The sequence below is a fragment of the Lepidochelys kempii genome, chromosome 14, assembly GCF_965140265.1.
Source record: "Lepidochelys kempii isolate rLepKem1 chromosome 14, rLepKem1.hap2, whole genome shotgun sequence".
In the NCBI taxonomy this organism is placed as follows: Eukaryota; Metazoa; Chordata; order Testudines; family Cheloniidae; genus Lepidochelys; species Lepidochelys kempii.
This window is the reverse complement of record NC_133269.1, coordinates 28,444,502-28,465,707: the sequence shown is the minus strand read 5'-3', so window position 1 is coordinate 28,465,707 and position 21,206 is coordinate 28,444,502. Positions and strand designations below refer to the sequence as shown.

Sequence of the window (21,206 nt, the reverse complement as noted above, 5' to 3'; positions counted from 1 at the left end):
GATTCTGGGACTCCATCATGGTCACCTGTGCTGATGAGCTCTGCATGGTCACCTGCAGCTTGCCACGCTGGCCAAACAGGAAATGAGATTCAAAAGTTTGCGGTTCTTTTCCTGTCTACCTGGCCAGTGCATCTGAGTTGAGAGTGCTGTCCAGAGCGGTCAGAATGGAGCACTCTGGGATAGCTCCCGGAGGCCAATACCATCGAATTGTGTCCACAGTACCCCAAATTCGAGCCGGGAACGTCGATTTAAGCGCTAATCCACTTGTCAGGGGTGGAGTAAGGAAATCGATTTTAAGAGCCCTTTAAGTCGAAATAAAGGGCTTCACTGTGTGGACGGGTGCAGGTTTAAATCGATTTAACGCTGCTAAATTCGACCTAAAGTCCTAGTGTAGACCAGGGCTAAGGGCAACTCAGGATCTACCCCGCCTCTTCCCAGAGGCCCTGACTCTTCCCCAAAGCCCCGCCCCACTCACTCCACCCGCCCGTCGCTCACTCTACTGCACCCTCACTCACTTTCACTGGACTGGGGCAGGGGTTCAGGAGGGGGTGCAGGTTCTGGGCTGGGGCCAAGGGGTTCGCAGTGTGAGAGGGGGCTCTGGGCTGAGCCTGGGGCAGGTGGTTGGGGTGCAGGAGGGGGCTACGGGCTGGGGTAGAGGCAGAGAGTTTGGGTGCAGGAGGGGGTGCAGGGTGTGGGCTCTGGGAGGGAGCAGGACAGGGCTCCAGGCTGGGGCAGAGTGTTGGGGTGCAGGAGTGGGTACAGGATGATGGCTCTGGGAGAGGAGTCAGGGCTGGGGCATAGGGTGCAAGAGCGGTATGGGGTGCTGGCTCCAGAAGGGAGCTCAGGGCTGTATGTTGGGGTGCAGGAGGGGGGTTGGGGTGCTGGCTCTGGGAGGGGGCTCAGGGATGGGGGTTAGGGTGCGGTCTCCCGCTGGGCAGCACTTACCTCCAGTGGCTCCTGGTTGGCAGCAGGCGCAGCAAGGCTAAGGCAGGCTTCCTGCCTACCCCAGCCCTACACTGCTCCCGGAAGGGGCCAACACATCCCAGTGGCCCCTGCGATGCAGGGGGCATGTGGCTCCGTGTGCTGCCCCTCTCTGCAAGCATCGCCTCCGCACCTCTCCTGGCCAATGGGAGCTGTGGGGGTGGTGCTTGCAGGCGGGAGCAGAGCATGGAGGAAGACCCCTGCTTCCCTGCCCCTGGGGCCACGGGGATGCAGTGGCCACTTCTGGGAGCAGTGTGGGGCCAGAGTAGGCAGGGAGTCTGCCTCAACAGCAGCCACGCTGTGCTGCCACCTGAGATTGCGATTGACTGGGAAATCCTCTAGAATCGACCAGTCGATTGCGATCAACCGGTTGATGGCCACTGGACTAGATCAAGGTGACTCTGCAAGTCAATAGCAGATCATAGAATATCAGGGTTGGAAGGGACCTCAGGAGGTCATCTAGTCCAACCCCCTGCTCAAGCAGGACCAATCCCCAACTAAATAATCTCAGCCAGGGCTTTGTCAAGCCTGACCTTTAAAACTTCTAAGGAAGGAGATTCCACCACCTCCCTAGGTAATGCATTCCAGTGCTTCACTACCCTCCTAGTGAAAAAGTTTTCCTAATATCCAACCTAAACCTCCCCCACTGCAACTTGAGACCATTACTCCTTGTTCTGTCATCTGCTACCACTGAGAACAGTCTAGATCCATCCTCTCTGGAACCCACTTTCAGGTAGTTGAAAGCAGCTATCAAATCCCCCCTCATTCTTCTCTTCCGTAGACTAAACAATCCAGTTCCCTCAGCCTCTCCTCATAAGTCATGTGTTCCAGTCCCCTAATCGTTTTTGTTGCCTTACGTTGGACTCTCTCCAATTTTTCCACATCCTTCTTGTAGTGTGGGGCCCAAAACTGGACACAGTACTCCAGATGAGGCCTCACCAATGTCGAATAGAGGGGGACGATCACGTCCCTCGATCTGTTGGCAATGCCCCTACTTATACATCCCAAAATGCCATTGGCCTTCTTGGCAACAACGGCACACTGTTGACTCATATCCAGCTTCTCTTCCAGTGTAACCCCTAGGTCCTTTTCTGCAGAACTGCGGCCTAGTCATTTGGTCCCTCGTCTGTAGCAGTGTATGGGATTCTTCCGTCCTAAGTGCAGGACTCTGCACTTATCCTTGCTGAACCTGATCAGATTTCTTTTGGCCCAATCCTCTAATTTGTCTAGGTCCCTCTGTATCCTATCCCTACCGTCCTGCGTATCTACCTCTCCTCCCAGTTTAGTGTCACTTGCAAACCTGCTGAGGGTGCAATCCACGCCATCCTCCAGATCATTAAAGAAGATATTGAACAAAACCAACCCCAGGTCCGACCCTTGGAGCACTCCACTTGATGCTGGCTGCCAACTAGACATGGAGCCATTGATCACTACCCATTGAGCCCGACAATCTAGCCAGCTTTCTATCCACCTTATAGTCCATTCATCCAGCCCATACTTCTTTAACTTGCTGGCAAGAATACTGTGGGAGACCGTGTCAAAAGCTTTGCTAAAGTCAAGGAACAACACGTCCACTGCTTTACCCTCCTCCACAGAGACAGTTATCTCATCATAGAAGACAATTAGATTAGTCAGGCATGACTTGCCCTTGGTGAATCCATGCTGACTGTTCCTGATCACTTTCCTCTCCTTTAAGTGCTTCAGAATTGATTCCTTGAGGACCTGCTCCATGATATTTCCAGGGACTGAGGTGAGGCTGACTAGCCTGTAGTTCCCCGGATCCTCCTTCTTCCCTTTTTTAAAGGTGGGCACTATATTCTCCTTTTTCCAGTCATCCAGGACCTCCCCTGATCGCCATGAGTTTTCAAAGATAATGGCCAATGGCTCTGCAGTCACATCCACCAACTCCTTTAGCACTCTCGGATGCAGCACATCCGGCCCCATGGACTTGTGCTCATCCAGCTTTTCTAAATAGTCCCGAACCACTTCTTTCTCCACAGAGGGCTGGTCACCTCCTCCTCATGCTGTGCTGCCCAGTCAGTGGTCTGGGAGCTGACCTTGTTCATGAAGACAGAGGCAAAAAAAGCATTGAGTACATTAGCTTTTTCCACATTCTCTGTCACTTGGTTGCCTCCCTCATTCTGTAAGGGGCCCACACTTTCCTTGACTTTCTTCTTGTTGCTAACATACCTGAAAAAACCTCTCTCGTTACTCTTAACATCTCTTGCTAGCTAGATGTGGAATGGGAATTTCAGGAACATAAGGAGAATAGCACAGACTTCCCTCAATGGCTTAGTATTTCTTTTCAGTGTTACATCAGGACTTCATGTTACATTTCATTCAGTTTAGAAAAAAATAAATAATAGTAAAATCTTTGTGCTATAAAATCACAACAATCAGATAGAGCTCTCTCCTTACTAACATGGTCTATGTCTTTTGTGGAAATGGAGGGTTTTGTTTGTTTGCTTTTAATAAAAACATCAACAACAAATGTGTCTTGTCTAACTTTTTATCCCATTTTACGTCTACATTCCAAATGTATGTAGCTGTACATATCAATTACAATGAATTTATCTGGGATTGTTGATAATTCATGGAAGTAATTTGCAAGTGAAGTAAATGCAATAAATACATAATGTATATTTCTGAAGCGGTTTCATTTCTTAATACATTTTCAGTATGCTATAAAATGGAACAACATATTTATAAATAATATACTGAAATACATATCATAATTATGCTGACATAAGGACATAACACTGATAGAGAGGTATGCACAGCTGTTTGCTGCCCCCTACCCCGGTTTTAATATATATTCTGGGTTAATTAATAAGTAAAATGTGATTTTATTAAATACAGAAAGTAGGATTTAAGTGGTTCCAAGTAGTAACAGACAGAACAAAGTGAATTACCAAGCAAAATAAAATAAAACACGCAAGTCTAAGTCTAGTACAATAATAAAACTGAATACAGATAAAAACCTCACCAGTTACAGTAAGCTTTCTTTTACAGACTAGTCTCCTTCTAGTCTGGGTCCAGCAATCACTCATACCCCCTGTACTTACTGTCCTTTGTTCCAGTTTCTTTCAGGTATCCTTGGGGTTGGAGAGGATCTCTCTTTAGCTAGCTGAAGACAAAATGGAGGGGCCTCCCAGGGGTTTAAATAGACTTCACTCTGTGGGTGGAGACCCCGTCCTCTCTCCTATGCAAAGTCCAGCTCCAAGATGGAGTTTTGGAGGCACATGGGCAAGTCACACGTCCATGCATGACTCAGAACTTAGAGGTGGCAGCCATGGTTCACAGGCTTCCTTGAACATCCTCAGGTAGACTTCTTATATGGGTTGGAGCATTCCAAGATTCATTGTCCTTTAAGTGTTTCTTGATTGGGTACCTAATCTGCACATTCCTTTCTCAAGGAACTGACCAAACTTTTTACAAAGGTTACTTAAAAAACAAGCCAGTACAAAGCCAATCTTCATAACTTCAAATACAAAAACGATATATGCATACAAATAGGATTAATAAATTCAGTAGATCATAAACTTTACATAGATATGCTACATGGCACATGTAGCATAAAACATATTCCAGTTATGTCATATATATATATATATATATATATATATATATTCATTCATAAGCATACTTCCATAAAGGCTTATGGGGGGCACCGTCACACCAATATTCTGTGCTACTAATTTGGACTCAGTCAGGATCGCATCCCATTGTTCATGAATCTGTTGAATGTCATTGATAAGACTTTCAATGTTATCCCTCTCAACATCAAGTGTAGCATTGTGTGCTTTAATTACCAGATTAGTTTGATGGATCATTTTAAGTAGCTTTCTCCACAAAGATGACATCTGAATGCATTCAAATTTGGACATGTGCTTCTGAATAAACTGAAGGTCAGTTCAAGCCTGTGCAATGAGATTGAGAAATTCAAGCTCATTTAAAGCCTTTCTCACTGAATTCAAATGCTGCGCAACTGGTTGAATCCTTGCAGACCATCTAGTTTTGGACATCTCATGCAGTGAAACAGGAAGATATTGCTTCAGAATTTCCCACCTTTGGGGACTGCTACTGATGAGATTGTACATTTGCTGAACAGTTCCAAAGTAAATAATTGCCTCCTTGCATGATTCAGCACAGTCAACACCTACAAGGTTTAGTGCGTGGTTTCCACAGCTGGAGAAAATACAGTCTGAAGTATGCTCAAGCAGAACTGCCTGTACACCTTTGTACTTCCCAGCCATATTAGATCCATTGTCATAGGCTTGACCAATGCAGACTTGAAAGTCTAACTTAAAACCTTCTAGAATTGCTAGTACTCAAGCAGCAATTTCTTTTTCAGTTTTTATCGTGAAATTATCAAACAAAATAAACCTTTCTTCAATTGAAAATTTTGAGCTGTCTACAATCTTAACATATTGAATAACCATAGTAGTCTGTTCCTTGTGAGAACAATCTGGAGTTGCATCAACAATGATTGAAAAATACTTGGCATTTTGAATATCATCAAGAATTGTTGTTTGTACGAATGACCCACATAGCTCAATAAACTTGTTTTGTATGTGTGTGGAGAGATAATGGACTTGCATGCGCTTTTGACTCTCTTGCGATTCTTGAACACGTTTAACATGCTCTGATAGAAGTGGGTCATATTTGCTGAGGAGCTCAACTATGCGTAGAAAGTTTCCATTTACACAATCACCAATATGTTGACTGGAACCAAAGAAACCTAATACCCACTCAGAAAGAAAAAGGATGATAAATTGTCATGGGATAAGAGGGAAGATCCTTTCATGGATTGAGAACTGGTTAAAAGACAGGGAACAAAGAGTAGAAGTAAATGGTAAATTTTCAGAATGGAATGGTGTTCCCCAAGGGTCAGTCCTAGGACCAATCCTATTCAATTTATTCATAAATGATCTGGAGAAAGGGGTAAACAGTGAGGTGGTAAAGTTTGCAGATGATACTAAACTGCTCAAGATAGTTAAGACCAAAGCAGACTGTGCAGAACTTCAAAAGATCTCACAAAACTAAGTGATTGGGCAACAAAATGGGAAATGGAATTTAATGTGGATAAATGTAAAGTAATGAACATTGGAAAAAATAACCCCAACTATACATACAATACGATGGGGGCTAATTTAGCTACAACTAATCGGGAGAAAGATCTTGGAGTCATTGTGGATGGTTCTTTAAAGACGTCCTCGCAGTGTGCAGTGGCAGTCAAAAAAGCAAACGGGATGTTAGGAATCATTAAAAAAGGGACAGAGAATCAAACGGAGAATATCTTATTGCCGATATATAAATCCATGGTATGCCCACATCCTGAATACTGCGTACAGATGTGGTCTCCTCATCTCAAAAAAGAGATACTGGCATTAGAAAAGGTTCAGAAAAGGGCAACTAAAATGATTAGGAGTTTGGAACAGATCCCATATGAGGAGAGATTAAAGAGGCTAGTACTTTTCAGCTTGGAAAAGAGGAGACTAAGGGGGGATATGATAGAGTTGTACCGTATGACTGGAGAATTACTAATATAGTTCCTCTTTTTAAGAAAGGAAAAAAAAAAGTGATCCTAGTAACTACAGGCCTGTTAGTTTGACATCTGTAGTATGCAAGGTCTTGGAAAAAAAATTGAAGGAGAAAGTAGTTAAGGACATTGAGGTCAATGGTAAATGGGAAAAACTACAAGATGGTTTTACAAAAGGTAGATCATGTCAAACCAACCTGATCTCCTTCTTTGAGAAAGTAACAGATTTTTTAGTCAAAGGAAATGCAGTGGATCTAATTCACCTAGATTTCAGTAAGGCGTTTGATAAGGTGCCACTTGGGGAATTATTAGTTAAATTGGAAAAGATGGGGATCAATATGAAAATTGAAAGTGGATAAGGAATTGGTTAAAGGAGAGACTACAGCGGGTCTTACCGAAAGGTGAACTGTCAGGCTGGAGGGAAGTTACCAGTGGAGTTCCTCAGGGATCAGTTTTGGGACCAATCTTTTTATTACTGACCTCAGCACAAAAAGTTGGAATGTGCTAATAAAGTTTGAAGATGACACGAAGCTAGGAGGTATTGCCAATACACAGAAGGACTGGGATATCATACAGGGAGACCTGGATGACCTTGTAAACTGGAGTAATAGTAACAGGATGAAATTTAATAGTGAAAAGTGTAAGGTCATGTATTTAGGGATTAAGAACAAGAATTTTTGTTATAAACTGGGGATGCATCACTTGGAAGTAACAGAGGAGAAGGACCTAGGAGTATTGGTTGACCACAGGATGACTATGAGCCACCAATGTGATATGGCCGTGAAAAAAGCTAATGCGGTCTTGGGATGCATCGGGCGAGGTATTTCCAGTAGAGATAAGGAGGTGTTAGTACTGTTATAAAAGGCACTGGTGAGACCTCACCTGGAATACTGTGTGCAGTTCTGGTCTCCCATGTTTAAGAAGGATGAATTCAAACTGGAACAGGTACAGAGAAGGGCTACTAGGATGATCTGAGGAATGGAAAACCTGTCTTATGAAAGGAGACTCAAGGAGCTTGGCTTGTTTAGCTTAACCAAAAGAAGGCTGAGGGGAGATATGATTGCTCTCTATAAATATATCAGAGGGATAAATACCAGGGAGGGAGAGGAATTATTTAAGCTCAGTACCAATGTGGACACAAGAACAAATGGATATAAACTGGCCATCAGGAAGTTTAGACTTGAAATTAGACAAAAGTTTCCAACCATCAGAGGAGTGAAGTTCTGGAATAGCCTTCCAAGGGAAGCAGTGGGGGCAAAAGACAATTTTTTGGCTTCAAGATTAAACTTGATAAGTTTATGGAGGAGATGGTACGATGGGATAACATGATTTTGGCAATTAATTGATTGATAACTTTTCATGGTAAATAGGCCCAATGGCCTGTGATGGAATGTTAGATGGGGTGGGATCTGAGTTAGTACAGAGATTTCTTTCCTGGGTATCTGGCTGGTGAGTCTTGCCCATATGCTCAGAGTTCAGCTGATCGCCATATTTGAGGTCAGGAAGGAATTTTCGTCCAGGGCAGAATGGAAGAGGCTCTGGGATTTTTTCGCCTTCCTCTGCAGCATGGAGCATGGGTCACTTGCTGGAGGATTCTCTGCACCTTGAAGTCTTTAAACCATGATTTGAGTACTTGAATAGCTCAGACATAGATGAGAGGTTTATTGCAGGAATGCGTGGGTGAGATTTGGTGGCCTGCATTGTGCAGAAGGTCAGACTAGATGATCATAATGGTCCCTTCTAACCTTAATATCTATGAATGTATGAAAATCATGAGTGGTGTGGAGAAAGTGAATAAGGAAAAGTTATTTACTTGTTCCCATAATATAAGAACTAGGGGCCACCAAATTAAATTAATGGGCAGCAGGTTTAAAACAAATAAAAGGAAGTTCTTCTTCACACAGTGCACAGTCAACCTCTGGAACTCCTTGCCTGAGGAGATTGTGAAGGCTAGGACTATAACAGGGTTTAAAAGAGAACTGGATAAATTCATGGAGGTTAAGTCCATTAATGGCCATTAGCCAGGATGGGTAAGGAATGGTGTCCCTAGCCTCTGTTTGTCAGCAGGTGGAGCTGGATGGTAGGAGAGATATCACTAGATCATTAGCTGTTAGGTTCACTCCCTCTGGGGCACCTGGCATTGGTCACTGTCGGTAGACAGGATACTGGGCTGGATGGACCTTTGGTCTGACCCAGTATGGCTGTTCTTATGTTCAGGATGCACTCAAGAAGTTTTTTCCAGTTACTAGCTTCTGTAGAGAGTTCAGTCAAGAGTAAATTCTCAACTGAACTTTCAGCTGATGCTGCCTTACTGGCTGATTTCCATGCAACATAGCTTTCTTTGTGTGATGTTGAACTCTCATATAATAGTATTCAGCCTTTCAACTTCCTCCAACGTCTGCTGATGCTCCATCCTGATTGATCAGAGAGAACTGATGCATTTGCAGCATTTTTGTTCAAAATAAGCAGGGTGCACAGTCCAGAGATTGTTCTTCCATACTCCAGCATAACCAGTCTGTTGTTGCAGGTCTCACCATTTGGAAGAGTTTTTGAATGTCAGCAGACAAGTAGGGAAAGCATGGAATGTTACTTGGAATTTCAAAACAACTACTCTGAAGAAAAGATTGGAATTATTGACAAGAGCAATGCTGCTCAAATGTAATGTCAGTCACAGTCAAACCTGTAGTACTCATGAATAGCTCTTGCTGCATAAGATCTACATCTTCCTGTTGCTGTTGATTTTCTTGATCCTACACAGGGTCTTCTGCTGCATCTGTTACTGTTGGTACATCTCCTTCTTGACTAGTGTCCTCATGTTCAGGTATTGGCATTGAAATATCTCCTGTTGCAGTTGCGGAGTTTTCATTATCTGTAGCATTGTTTGTTGGGTAAGGTGTGTTTTCCAGTGGTTTGAGAAATGAAGTTATTGGCTTTGAGCTCTTAGCTGCTGCTTCACTCAGTAGTTGTCGCCATCTCTTGCTTTCAAATCTCCTCTTCATAGTGATCTATCCAGTTACTATGTAGCCTATCCACACTTAAAATATTCTGCTGTAAATAAGTAGTTTATCTGCACTTGAAATCTTCTATTGTAAACATGTTACACAAATGCTGAAAAGACTTAAAATGAAGGAATACTAATTAAGAACATAAAATGAAGCACTCAGAGAGGTTATTATCCTTATCACTGAATCAAAACTCAAGCATGCAAGGTATAATATAACAGGCTGAGCTGAGGACAAAGGAATGACATATATACAGTAAACACAGACACGGATACAGACAAAGGGATAATGTCCAAAAATTTCAAACGTGTGTCCTCATGAAACTCACTGTACAAGACTGTCCTCACAAATTTTCACCTTGAGTCTGGGCCTATAGACTACGAAAGCCTATGATGATGGCCAAGCTACCAAGCTAAGGCTCAGCCAACCAGTCACTTCTTTTAGCTACCATATGAAGATAATAATGAGGAATTCTCACACATAAATAATTCCTTAGGCAACTAGATGTAAAATTCTAAAGATACTAAAATGTAACAATTCTCTACCTTTCAACTTACACTTGATCCAGCACCAGCCACTAGTAGTGGTTTGTTTATATAATCAGCAGATCTGAGAGGATAGGTTCATCACTGTCTAATCTTGTGCCATCAGAACCGGTATATTTTTATTAATATTTATGAACATTTTAACTCTTTAATCTGACAACATATATATATATCAGTTAACAAAAAAATATGTCTTTTACCAAATCACATCTCTTATTTGCTTAAATTTGCTGCTCTAAGCTGATAGTGTGTCATATTTTAGTCCAATACAGATGAGCATTAAAAAAAGTTGTGAAACTTATCAAAGACCAAAAAAATTTACAAGGGTCTAAATTTGAGGCCCCCTTTGAGCTTGAGCCCCAGGCCAAATGGCCCTCCTACCCCTCGATTGGCCCTGGCTGGCAGTGCCTGTATCCTGTTCTTAAGCCTGGTGCCTACCCCCTGCCCTGGTGGGACTGAGCCGCCTCGGTTTGCAGGAGGCTGCTCAGGAGCAGCAAAGCAGCAGATGGTGCCATAGCCCCGGCCCCAGCCCTTCCCCCGGGTCTCTCCCCTCACCTGCAGGCTCCGGCTCAGGGGCTGGTGTCGGCAGAGCCCGGGGCTGGTTCCAGCCCCCGGAGAAAGTCCCCGCGGCTGGGCCCCGAGGGGCGCTGGGGAAGGGCTCTCCCCGCACACACCCCGCTGGGCAGCGGCAGCGGCTCAGCCCGGGCTCCGGCTCACGATGGAGGCGGCGGCAGCGTCTGACCCGGGAAGCTCAGCCCCGGAGCTGCGGAGCAGCAAGAGCCAGAGCAACTTCCCCGCCCCCAGCAGCGGGCCACAGGGTTAACCCCTCCGCTGCCAGAGACCAGCCACAAGCCTCGCCCTGCTCCCCGTCCGGAGCCCAGTGACACCCCCGGCGCGACCGAAGCCGAGAGAGTCCCCGAGAAACCGGCCCCTGGCGCTGCTGGGGCGGCTTGTGCGGGGAGCATCGGGAAAGAGGTGGGGGCTTCTGGAGTAACAGCAGCCACTTGCCCGACCTCTGCAGAGCGGGGCGGCCCGTTGCCAGGGTAGTACAGGAACCTGCTCCCTGTAGGAACATCAGGCAGCAGTTTCTTACATCCATTGCGTATCAGTAACTGTTGCTACAGAGAGCACATTGCTACAGGGACCAGTTTCCTACATTATACTCGGAACAAGCCGCCCCAGCAGCGCCAGGGGCCGGTTTCTCGGGGACTCTCTCGGCTTCGGTCGCGCCGGGGGTGTCACTGGGCTCCGGACGGGGAGCAGGGCGAGGCTTGTGGCTGGTCTCTGGCAGCGGAGGGGTTAACCCTGTGGCCCGCTGCTGGGGGCGGGGAAGTTGCTCTGGCTCTTGCTGCTCCGCAGCTCCGGGGCTGAGCTTCCCGGGTCAGACGCTGCCGCCGCCTCCATCGTGAGCCGGAGCCCGGGCTGAGCCGCTGCCGCTGCCCAGCGGGGTGTGTGCGGGGAGAGCCCTTCCCCAGCGCCCCTCGGGGCCCAGCCGCGGGGACTTTCTCCGGGGGCTGGAACCAGCCCCGGGCTCTGCCGACACCAGCCCCTGAGCCGGAGCCTGCAGGGGAGGGGAGAGACCCGGGGGAAGGGCCGGGGCTATGGCACCATCTGCTGCTTTGCTGCTCCTGAGCAGCCTCCTGCAAACCGAGGCTGCTCATCCCAGCTGCTGGTGCCCGGGCTGAGTTTTCCCCAGGAATTTAAATGTGGGGGGAGGGGTGGGGTGTCAGGGCTGATGAGGGGTGAGACCCTGAGGGTGAAGGTGGCTCTATGGCACCATAGTAAAAACTGAAAAATGTTTCATGACCATTTAATTAGATTTAACTCATGTTTTAAAATCATCACAAAAATTAAAGTTGGCTAATCAAGGCTTCTATGAAGCACTACATCTACATCCTTCTTGATTTCTTGTTATAATTTTGCACAACTCTGTTAATGAACTTCTTGAATGCAATGCGTTCATCTTTGGTGGCTTCTCCTGTGTCCAGTACTTCCATTCCTTCCATTGATATGCTCATTAGATCATTCACATGATCAGGCAGAAGGCGACTTCTTTTAGAACACAAAATTTTATTCAATGAGGCAACAGAACGCTCAGCTGTAGCGGTTGTGACTGGGGGTAACAAGAGATGAATTCCTACTTCTTTCATCCCAGGAAACACAGCGCAAAGACCGGGTCGAGCCACTAGTGATGATAAAAAAGAAGTAGAAGTCAAATCTTCATTCATTCATCGTATGATATTCCACTGTGTGTTCAGATTCTCTATTCTGTCCTGAGCACAGGGCAGCCTCATAGCTGGTAGAGCCTCACTCCACTCAGCTGTCGGTGTTTTATAGGACAGGGATCTGTGAAAGCTGCGTAGAGGTTGAGTAGAATCTAGAAGTCACTGTTGTAGATTTTTAAGAATCAAGTCTGTACTTTTTCAGTTGTCTTAACAAACACTTCTTGTCCCCTTCACTTAAGGATTCAATATAAATGCTTTCATTACTCAACTTCTGGACTGAAGTCTTTGCTTCTTCCAGTACTTTTTCAATGGATAGCTCTCTGATTGATCTAATTGTAGCTTCTATTGCTGGACAAAGAACTACTCCTGTTGTAGCAGATGCCTGGATGGTATTATTTAATGACCCAAGTGGTTTCCAACAGTAGACTTAGAAGAGAGAGAATGGCAATAGTCTTCGCTGAATGTAGTAGCAAAAGTAATCCACCAGCTTCACTACTTAGATCCATCCCATCTTGGTAGATACTTTCCAAAGCTGGAGTAATTTTAAGACAACAGCCAAGGATCGTTCATGAGAAAGCCAGAGGGTTTCCGAGGCTGGACTAATTTGAACTTCAGTCTCAGTGTATCTTCTGTATTTTTCAAGATATTCAGTCTTTTTGGACTGTCAGGGTTCCCTCCCCATTCTGAACTCTAGGGTACGGATGTGGGAACCCACATGAAAGACCCCCTAAGCTTATTTAAATCATAGAATATCAGAGTTGGAATGGACCTCAGGAAGTCATCTAGTCCAACCCCCTGCTCAAAGCAGGACCAATCCCCAATTTTTGCCCCAGATCCCTAAATGGCCCCCCTCAAGTATTGAACTCACAAGCCTGGGTTTAGCAGGGCAATGCTCAAAACACTGAGCTATCCCTCCCACCCATTTCTACCAGCTTAGGTTAAAACTTCCCCAAGGCACAAATTCGTTGCCCTTGGATGGTATGCTGCCACCACCAAGTGATTTAACAAAGAATCAGGGAAAGGACCACTTGGAGTTCCTATTCCCCCAAAATATCCTCCCAAGCCCTTACACCCCCTTTCCTGGGGAGGCTTGAGAATACTATCCTAACCAATTGGCTACAAAGTGATCACAGACCCAACCCCCTGGGTCTTAGACAATAGAGAAATCAGGTTCTTAAAAGAAGGATTTTATTTTAAAAAAAGGTAAAAATCCCCTCTGTAAAATCAGGATGGAAAATAACTTTACAGGGTAACAAAAGATTCAAAAACACAGCACAACTTCCTCTAGGCTTAGTTTCAAAGTTACAAAAAACAGGAATAAACCTCCCTCCAGCAAAGGAAAAATTCACAAGCAGAACAAAAGATAATCTAACACGCATTGCCTGGCTTTACTTACAATTTCTGAAATATGAGAGACTTTTAGGATGCTTTATAGGAGAAGGAGTTTTATGACCGGATGCTTCTCTGCTTCCCAAGAGAACACACACAACAAAGCCTTCCCCCCCACCACAAGATTTAAAAGTATCTTATTTCCCCATTGGTCCTTTTGGTTGGGTGCCAACCAGGTTATTTGAGCTTCTTAACCTCTTCAGGTAAGGAGGAATTCTAGGCTACCCTTAGCTGTATGGTTATGACATGGACTCTTGCTGAAAAAAGAACATAATGAAGACATTATAATTTATAGCTTTTTAAATGTCTTTTGAAGAGTCTTCAGTTCGTACTAGCGCTTGTTGGAGTAGATGGCCTCTGCAGCGTGTATAGGAGAGATTAGGGTTACACTTTTCTCTGAGCAAATCTTGTACTCCACCATGTCTTCTAGAGAAGTTTGCAGCTCCATCAAATGCACAAGCAGCCATCTGTTTGGGGTCCAATTGACAGACATTTAATTCTAAGATGTGGGTTGTCACAGATGCAGCCAATCTGCCTTCTATAACTTGAAGATCTAGAAATGCATCTCCTGGCCTGCCACTGACATCAAGATAACATACCCAATGACTTAATACTTGATGCCCATTTGCATCGGTGCATTCATCAGCCATGTATGCAAATTTTTTTTGTCGTGAGAGAGTTCTTCACTTTTTCAACTGTTGAATCTTTCACTGTTGCACCACATGTGTCTAGCCAGTCAGTTGAGTTTCTTGCAGAAAGATAGTGAGCATTTGCTGGTCTTGTTCGGAACCAGTGTTCAACTTCAGGATGAACAAGTGAAAATGCACTTAACATTGGCCTCCAGTTTGTAATGTGCGGTATCTCTTGCCTAAATAGAAAGTATGATGCCACAGCCATGTGTGTTTGTATGAACTGTGTTGTGTCTCCAGCATTCTTAACAACCTCATTAACACTCACTGGTGTTGTCCTTGGTAAGTGGAGATTTCCACATGAGTTCACCTCCCAGGTGGAGGGGCAAGAAGGCACCTTGCTCGTTCCTCCAGCTGCTCACTGTTTACTCTGGCCACTGTTGTTCGTTTTACCACCGTTCACTCCATCGCTCTATTGCCAATGGCCCTGCGCCGTCACCTTCTGCTGCCACCTGCCAGTGTGACCGCTGCGACTTGGTCTCTTGAGGTTCCACCCAGCTCTCAGTGATTTCAGCTGAGCTCTTAGTGGGGGAACCTCACTGCTCGTGCAGACTGGGCCATCTCTTCCACAGAAACACTGTCCCACAGCAGGTCTAAGCACTTAGACCTGATTATCAGTGATTTAAGCTGTAGTGGTCACTTAACAAAACAAAAGACTCTCTATGGAGCCTAATCAGCTCTGTCTTTAAACTGTGGAGGGGGCAGGTCAAATCATACTTGTGACACAGGCAGACCATCAAGCAAAACACCTGTCCCCACCCTCTCTCTTGATGCCCTCAATCAGCACAGGCTAGGTACAGTTGTACTGCCCTTTACTCATACAATAAGAATAACAACATTTCATTACCCCCCCTTCCCCACATTCAAGGGATTTATAATCCAAACCCAGCCAAAATCTATCACTTGGGAAACACAGCTCTGTTTGCTGGACACCTAGGTAGATTAGGTGTGAATGTAAATACAGTCTGGTCCTGAAGCCTTTCCCCCCCAGCCCCAGCTCATCACCTGCTGTCAGGGAGAGCTCATTCAGACTTTGCTTGAAATTATTAGGTTGGTCAACATCACCGAAATGAATGCACTGACATTGTCATAAAAAACAACAGCTGTATAAGGAAGCTAGTCTATGGGGCTACGCTTACAGATGTAGAGCGCTTTGAGTTAAACCAGCCTTTGGAGACTGCAGTAGGGAAAGCGCTGCAGTCTGTCCACACTGACAGCTTCAAGCGCACTGGCGTGGCCACATTTACGGCACTTGCAGCGGCATTGGGAGCGGTGCATTATGGGCAGCTATCCCAGCATGCAAGTGACTGCAACGTGCTTTTAAAATGGAGGTGGTGGTGGAGTGTGACAGGGAGTGTGTTGTGCATATGTGGGGAGAGAGAGAGAGGGTTTTTGGAGGACTGAGAGCATGTCAGCATGCTGTCTTGTAAGTTCAGACAGCAGCAGGCACCCCCCACACCTCCCTCTCTCACATACAGCATTCCACACTAATGGTTGCTTTGTCTCAGAGCAGATAAGCAGCCGGCTATCAGAAATGGAGCTTTCAAAGAGCATATCTGCATTCCTGCAGCGATTCAAAAACGATGACAAGAGTGGCCACTTGACTTAAGGGGATTATGGGACGTTTCTGGATCAGAGCGCAGTAACGCAACACCTCATCCACACTGACACCCAGGTGTTTCAGCGAAGACGCAGCAAGCATTAATCTTCTCGCTGAGGTGGAGCACCAGGAGCGCTCTAGCCATGGAGTCAGAGCTCTCTACGTGCCTTGCCAGTGTGGACGGGTAGTGAGCTAGGGTGCCTGGCGCTGCTTTAATGCGCTCTAACTTGCAAATGTAGCCAAGCCCTATGTTTATACTTTTCAAATCTATTATACTTTTTCAGATACACGTATTTTATCATACACTGTATATGTTTTTAAAGTGTGTATTAACGTTTCAATTTCAATTCAAATTTCCAATCACTAAACAGGCAATACTGCATGTAACTAGTTCACAAAACTGGGCGGGGGGTGGGGGCATTTGGGGAAATTCAGGGGGGGTGTAGGGAAATCCCTGTCCGGCTCCCTCCTGCACAACGCGCTCCTGGGGCTTGAGGGGGCAAATCGGAGGGGCCAAGTCCGTGCAGGGGCCAGACTGACTGGGCGGGGAGTGTCACACAGCTGGAGGCAGGGCCAGGAGAGGGGCCAAGGGGCAACATCAGGGCAGGGGGTAGGCAGCGGGGTTAAGAACAGATACAGGCACTGCCAGCCAGTGGCAGAGGGGAAACCCCATGATAGGGAGCGGCAGAGGCGATAGAAGTGACCCCAGACGTGGGGGAGCCATCTGCAGTCTTTGCAAAAATAGAATGTTGGGGCACAGGGCTTTTTTTCCACTTCCAGGATGGGGCAACCCAGTGTCAGCTTCCCAGTGCTGTAATCTGAATGGCACAGTGTCACCCAATGCCTGGACAAGGCACCTTGTCTCTATCTCAAATGATGGATTTTAGGAGACTAGATTGAGTGAATATTTTAAATACAGTCCCTTCCAAACATTATAACTGTCAGGCATATTTTTAGGGTTTACAAGAATCCCTTATCAGTTTCTGTGTCTGCTTAAAACCTCATAGGAGTTCACAAATGTGTCCTAGCTGCTGTTCTATTGCCTGAATTCCTCTGTCTTTTTCTTGTAATGTTGTTTCGTTCCTTTAAGTCATCCTTTTTAAACTGTTACTTTTAAACTGTTACTTTTATTACTCTGAGCAGTTCATCATATACCTTCATTTACATTGTGCAGAGGACTGTTCTTATGTGTCATTGTGTATATTTTTAATAGCAAGAGATCACTGAAAATATTCTGTTGCTGGTAGTTTCAGCAATTCCGTCTCCCAGTGTTCCTAGTATAGCACTTCCTGTTTGTATGGCAACATTGGTTTTTAATTCTAAATTTTTGTTGTTGTTGTTGTTTTGTTTTCTGTGCAAGTTTATTCTTTCAGACCACATGATATCAAGGCTGACAGATTTCATAGGTTTGTATCAAAACTCCTTCAGTTTCCTTTAATCCTCCAAAGGGGATTGCCTTTGTCAACTGTTGTTTTGCCTCTCTATCCTAATGCTCTCTACCCTAGTGCCTTTTCACATGTCACCATGTAGACCTTGGTTCCCAAATATTCGCTACAGACCTAGATGCTTTTGAAAATGCTTTTGTAATAGAAAACGTATTAAAAATCCTTTTTTTCTGTAAGTATTTCCCCATCTTGCAAACTCTGTAATGAACACTTTACTCTTCTGTTAGTTTATTTATTACATCTATAAATGTTGGCTTTTCTACTCATTTGTTTATACTTCTAATTGCATATTTTAATTTCCTAGCTTTGTATGTAAGCTACATCAATTGTTATGATACAATTCAGTGATGTTCTTCATTCTGACAATCTTATTGTTCTGTGCTGCCAAAATTCAGGATTTTTAAATTGAATTATCCTTTTTTTGCATTGGTTGGGTCTGGGGCATAGTTCTGACCGCCCCAGATTTGGCATTCCCCCCATGTTTTTACAGGGGAATAGCTAATGCATGTTAATTAGTCCAAGACTGTGAGACACACATTTTCATTTTCTGTGGTGACCTAGAATCCTATTTTCGACGTCTCCGACTCAAGGAATATTTCCAAAATACCTCTGAACAACATACTAATCCACAGAGACCTCCCTACCAACACTACAGAAAGAGGGATTCTAGGTGGACTCCTCCTGAAGGTCAAAACAGCAGACTGGACTTCTACATAGAGTGCTTCCACCCACGTGCATGGGCTGAAATTGTGGAAAAGCAGCATCACTTGCTCCATAACCTCAGCTGTGCAGAACACAATGCCATCCACAGCCTCAGAAACAACTCTGACATCGTAATCAAAAAGGCTGACAAAGGAGGTGCTGTTGTCATCATGAATAGGTCGGAATATGAACAAGAGGCTGCTCGGCAGCTCTCCAACACGAGTTTCTACAAGCCATTACCCTATGATCCCACTGAGAGTTACCAAAAGCAACTACAGCATTTGCTCAAGAAACTTCCTGAAAAAGCACAAGATCAAATCCGCACAGACACACCCCTGGAACCCCGACCTGGGATATTCTATCTACTGCCCAAGATCCATAAACCTGGAAATCCTGGGCGCCCCATCATCTCAGGCATTGGCACCCTGACAGCAGGATTGTCTGGCTATGTAGACTCCCTCCTCAGGCCCTACGCTACCAGCACTCCCAGCTACCTTCGAGACACCACTGACTTCCTAAGGAAACTTCAATCCATCGGTGATCTTCCTGATAACACCATCCTGGCCACTATGGATGTAGAAGCCCTCTACACCAACATTCCACAAAAAGATGGACTCCGAGCCGTCAGGAACACTATCCCCGATAATGTCACGGCAAACCTGGTGGCTGAACTTTGTGACTTTGTCCTTACCCATAACTATTTCACATTTGGGGACAATGTATACCTTCAGATCAGCGGCACTGCTATGGGTACCCGCATGGCCCCACAGTATGCCAACATTTTTATGGCTGATTTAGAACAACGCTTCCTCAGCTCTCGTCCCCTAAAGCCCCTACTCTACTTGCGCTATATTGATGACATCTTCATCATCTGGACCCATGGAAAAGAAGCCCTTGAGGAATTCCACCATGATTTCAACAATTTCCATCCCACCACCAACCTCAGCCTGGTCCAGTCCACACAAGAGATCCACTTCCTGGACACTACAGTGCTAATAAACAATGGTCACATAAACACCACCCTATACCGGAAACCTACTGACCGCTATTCCTACCTGCATGCCTCCAGCTTTCACCCGGACCACACCACACGATCCATCATCTACAGCCAAGCTCTGCGATACAACCGCATTTGCTCCAACCCCTCAGACAGAGACAAACACCTACAAGATCTCTGTCAAGCTTTCTTACAACTACAATACCCACCTGCAGAAGTAAAGAAACAGATTGATAGAGCCAGAAGAGTTCCCAGAAGTTACCTACTACAGGACAGGCCTAAAAAAGAAAATAACAGAACGCCACTAGCTGTCACCTTCAGCCCCCAACTAAAACCCCTCCAACGCATTATTAAGGATCTACAACCTATCCTAAAGGATGACCCAACACTCTCACAAATCTTGGGAGACAGGCCAGTCCTTGCCTACAGACAGCCCCGCAACCTGAAGCAAATACTCACCAACAACCACATACCACACAACAGAACCACTAACCCAGGAACTTATCCTTGCAACAAAGCCCGTTGCCAATTGTGCCCACATATCTATTCAGGGGACACCATCACAGGGCCTAATAACATCAGCCACACTATCAGAGGCTCGTATACCTGCACATCCACCAATGTGATATATGCCATCATGTGCCAGCAATGCCCCTCTGCCATGTACATTGGTCAAACTGGACAGTCTCTACGTAAAAGAATAAATGGACACAAATCAGATGTCAAGAATTATAACATTCATAAACCAGTCGGAGAACACTTCAATCTCTCTGGTCACGCAATCACAGACATGAAGGTCGCTATCTTAAAACAAAAAAACTTCAAATCCAGACTCCAGCGAGAAACTGCTGAATTGGAATTCATTTGCAAATTGGATACTATTAATTTAGGCTTAAATAGAGACTGGGAGTGGCTAAGTCATTATGCAAGGTAGCCTATTTCCTCTTGTTTTTTCCTACCCGCCCCCAGATGTTCTGGTTTAACTTGGATTTAAACTTGGAGAGTGGTCAGTTTGGATGAGCTATTACCAGCAGGAGAGTGAGTTTGTGTGTGTATGGGGGTGGGGGGGATGTGAGAAAACCTGGATTTGTGCTGGAAATGGCCCACCTTAATTATGCACATTGTAGGGAGAATGGTCACTTTGGATGAGCTATTACCAGCAGGATAGTGAGTTTGTGTGTGTGGTTTTTGGGAGGGGGGTGAGGGGGTGAGAGAACCTGGATTTGTGCAGGAAATGGCCCAACTTTATTATCATGCACATTGTGTAAAGAGTTGTCACTTTGGATGGGCTATCACCAGCAGGAGAATGAATTTGTGTGGGGGGGTGGAGGGTGAGAAAACCTGGATTTGTGCTGGAAATGGCCCACCTGATGATCACTTTAGATAAGCTATTACCAGCTGCACAATGGGGTGGGAGGAGGTATTTTTTCATATTCTCTGTGTATATATAAAGTCTGCTGCAGTTTCCATGGCATACATCTGATGAAGTGAGCTGTAGCTCACGAAAGCTCATGCTCAAATAAATTGGTTAGTCTCTAAGGTGCCACAAGTACTCCTTTTCTTTTTACACATTTTCTTAGCACTGAGGATACAGACTATAATGCTGACTCAGATGCGAAATTAAACATTATTATTATTATCTTGACAACTCTGATACTGAATGTGGGGCGAGTGCTGCTTCTTTGCCATGACAAGTATTTGCGTCTGAATGTCTGCAGCCCCCCATTTGTGTGGATATTATGGAAAAGCAGTTAAAACATTTTAAACTAGACTAATTAACATAGTTTTTTTTATCCTCATTTCCCCTTATTCCCTTCCCTTATTAAGGGCTTGTCTACATGGTGTGACGCTAAAGGTGTGAAGTTAAAGCACACAAGTTACAGTACCTTAAATCTGAGAGATTTCAATGTTCAGTCTGTTCAGTTTAAATATAGAAGTGGTTTAAAAAGTAAATATATTGAAAGACTGAAAGCTGACTTGCTTATACTGTATAAGTAAGTTCATAGGGAGGAACTCATGGATTTGTGGGTGAGGAAGATGAGGAGGAGGTTGAGGATAGCGCACACCAGGCAAGCTGAGAATCCCTTCA

At 45.1% G+C, this 21,206-nt stretch overlaps 1 protein-coding gene across 2 annotated transcripts in view; it reads right to left on the bottom strand.

Annotated features, from left to right (window-relative positions):
* The window catches only part of LOC140898231 (uncharacterized), a 39,841-nt gene extending 28,978 nt beyond the window's left edge, over window positions 1–10,863 (bottom strand). For both annotated transcript variants that reach the window (XM_073311773.1, XM_073311774.1), the window contains exon 1: window positions 10,626–10,863. The gene's annotated coding sequence lies outside the window, so the exon portion shown is untranslated. The remainder of the gene's footprint in view (window positions 1–10,625) is intronic.
* Window positions 10,864–21,206: the final 10,343 nt, after the last annotated feature.